A 3,395-nucleotide genomic window follows, 5' to 3' on the forward strand; every position below is an offset into this window, starting at 1 on the left:
AGGTCAAAGACAAAGAAAAAATCTTGAAAGCAACAAGAGAAAAATTGTACATCATCTAAAAAAAAAACATCTAGAGGGGAACAATGATTCGAATAACTTTGGATTTCCCATCACGGAGGCCAGAAAGAGGCACAATATTTTTAAAGTGTTACAAGAATAGTCAACTCAGAATTCTATATGCAGTAAACATATCCTCAGGTAATGAAGCCAAAGAAAAGATATCTTTGGTTGAAGGAAAGCAGAGAATTTATCAGCAGACCTCTAAAAGAATTACTACAGGATGTTATTCAGTCAGAAGTGAAATGATAGCAGAGGGAAACTTGGGACATCAGAGATGAAGGAAGACTAACAGAAATGGTAAATATAAGGACTAGTCTTCCCCTCTTGAGTTCTTTAAAGTAAGTTTCATGGGTGAAAGCAAAAAGTATAACATTGACTGATGTAATATTGAGTGAAGCAATTCAGTTCTGCTTTGATTCTCCCTGTGTCTCTGTCTGTGTACCTTTTATGGCATACACCAGCTAACTTGAGATGTCTTCTCTACCACAACTGCAAATCCAGTTCTGACCCTAACCACGGGGGAGATAGGTCAGATCTCACAGGCTAAAGAGCTCGGTCCTTCAGACTTCCAGGCCTGCCCAAGACTTCAGATGCCAGCCATAAGCTTGGAGGTCCCTGTGACACCCTCACTTCTGCCCTATTGGCTACAGATTTGTGGGTTCCCTCTACCCACTCAGGATGCCAGCCATAAGCTCAGGGATCACCAGGGCTCACTCCCCTTCACTTCTGACCTGCTGGTTCCCACTACTCCCTTGGGTTCAATAGTTTGCTGGAATGACTTACAGAACTCACAGAAAGTTCTATACTTATTATTACAGTTTTATTACAGCAAAAGTATGACTTGGCAACTTCAGCTCTCTGCTCTGCATTCAGGGATTTGGCAGGAAGTTGTTCCTCTCACTGTTGTGTCAATTAATGGGATAGTGTTATGTGAAACTATTTCACGTATTTGGAAAGACGCTGTATAAATAAACTGTAATTACCAGGGGCAGCACAGACTTTGAAACAGATGACTAGCTAAACTGTGTGACTTTGGGAAAACTATAGAAGCTCTATCAGCCTCAGGGAGGCTCAAGAGGAAAATCTCAGAAGAGTAAAACGAGAACATCCATCTTTCCAGGCTGTGGTAGAGACTAGAATCAATGGCACCAAGTTATAGGCATTTACTAAATGGCTAAAAACCCACTGCCAATTGAGTGGATAGTGACTCCCTAGGGCAGCATAGATCTACCCCATAGGGTTTCCAAGGCTGCAAATCTTTAAAGAAGCAGACTGTTACACCTTTCTCCCGCAGAGCTGCTGGTGGGTTCCAACCACTGACCTTTTGGTTAGCAGCGGAGAGCTTTAACGACCGCACCTCCAGGGCAGTACTAAATGGCAGCTGTCGTTAGCCTCATAATGATGATAGGTAATACCGCGCTGATGTCGTGACACACTGCCCCAAAAGAAACATCAGTAAACGATACCCACGAAGTAGAGTCTAGAAAAAAGACAAATGCTCGATACCTTCTTGAACCCAAAGAAAACTTTTAAACAATGAAGGAAAATCCCAGAGCACTGAGCACTGTGACTGAAGTCGGGCTTACAATCCCGAGTTGCCACGTCCTGCATTTCACTTTTTTTTTTTCTTTAATTATTTTTTATTGTGGTGAGACCTGCATTTCACTTTTAATAAAAAGGAAATACTTGTTTTTCCTGAGAAAGTTCTGGAGATGTTAGAACAGTTGAGCATGAAAAGCAAAGAGGACAAATTCCTAAGCTATAACATCGGATTATCATAGCTCGAAACCAGCTTTAGGCCGAGGGGATTTAAGGGAGATGAAAGGCAGATGACAAAAATTCAAGGGAAGAGGGTGGTAAATTGGGGTCGCGTTTTCAGCTCTTCAGGCTAAAATTATAGGCTTCAGATGTTCAGCTTCACAAACCTAGTCCCGTTCTCCCCCACCTACTGGCAAGCCGTTTGTGGAGAGCACTGACATGCGTCAGAAGATTCAATATTTGGTTTTCCTGCCCCCAGTGACTGCTACTTAGCAGTGAATTTAGTGTCTGGAAATGGAGAAGAAAATATTCAACAATTGTACTATTTACCAACTAATACTCCGTGTGTTTGTGTAAACCAGGCAATGGGTTTAGCCAGATTTCTAAGCTGCAGGTAAGGAAAGTTTAAAACAGTATCTTGAAAATAGTTTTACTTAGATACGGGAAATAAATATGGTAGAACAAACACTGAAATGTACTTTTATATCCAAATAGTTTTTTTTTTGTGCAGTGAGCAAGTGATCACTTAAATAGTAAAGATAACCCCAAACAACAACAACAACAAAAAGATGAAAGTGGGGAAATAAAAAGGAGAGAGAAAGCTCATTGAGTGCCATCTGGATGCAAGTCTTTTATTCCCTCACTTATTCATTCCACAAACATTTATAGGGGCCCGACTAGGTGCCAGGCACTATGCTACATGCCAGGGATACAGGCAAAACTTTTCTGGGCCTCCCATGTTTTATTTGGTGAAACTGAGGGTAGAGACTGAATCTTCAACTTCTAAGTCCCTTAAAGATGGGATGGCCTGAGTTTCCTTTCCCTTGGAGAACACGTAAACAGAGACGAGCAGCTTCTGAGGGCTCATGCTGCAGGGGAATCCAGGAGACATATCCCCGGACGGGGTGGTTCAAATGGTTTATGTGCTCAGCTGCTCATCAAAAGGTTGGGAGGTTCGAGCCCACCCACAGGCATTTTGGACGAAAGGCCTGGCAACCTATTTTTGAAAAATCAGCTATTGGAAACCCTGTGGAGCACACTTCTACTCTGACACACACGGGTTGCCATGAGTCAGAATTGAGTTGACGGCAGCTAATCACCTAAGAACTAAGAAGGTATATTCTACTATTCTGCTTTGAGTGTCGCTATGAGTCAAAATCAACTTGACAGGAATGAGTATTTAGAGAAAGAGAGAGAAAATGTGTGTGTGTGATTAATTTGTGATAATTACCCATGACTAAATTATAATCTACTGGGAAGATTAGAAGCATATACTCACAAATTCAACAGTGTGGAACTGTGAAGTTTGAGGAGAGCTTAGAGGGCTTTGGGAACCCCAAGTTCAGACAAGTGACTTTCTGAAGGAGATGACCCAGGGTGAGTGTTGAAGCATGACTTACACAGATTATTATCAGACTTTAGGAAGATTAGCAAGCTCCCGTCCTGGAAGCGATAAGGCATTTCATCAATCCTTAAGAAAACTGATTCATTTATGTTTTATTTTGAAGTTCATATTAAAAATTTTCTCCTGTGTGTGTATGAAGCTGACATGTACATTTATATTTTTAAATAGGTAA

Source organism: Loxodonta africana, chromosome 22 (genome assembly GCF_030014295.1).
Source record: "Loxodonta africana isolate mLoxAfr1 chromosome 22, mLoxAfr1.hap2, whole genome shotgun sequence".
NCBI lineage: Eukaryota > Metazoa > Chordata > Mammalia > Proboscidea > Elephantidae > Loxodonta > Loxodonta africana.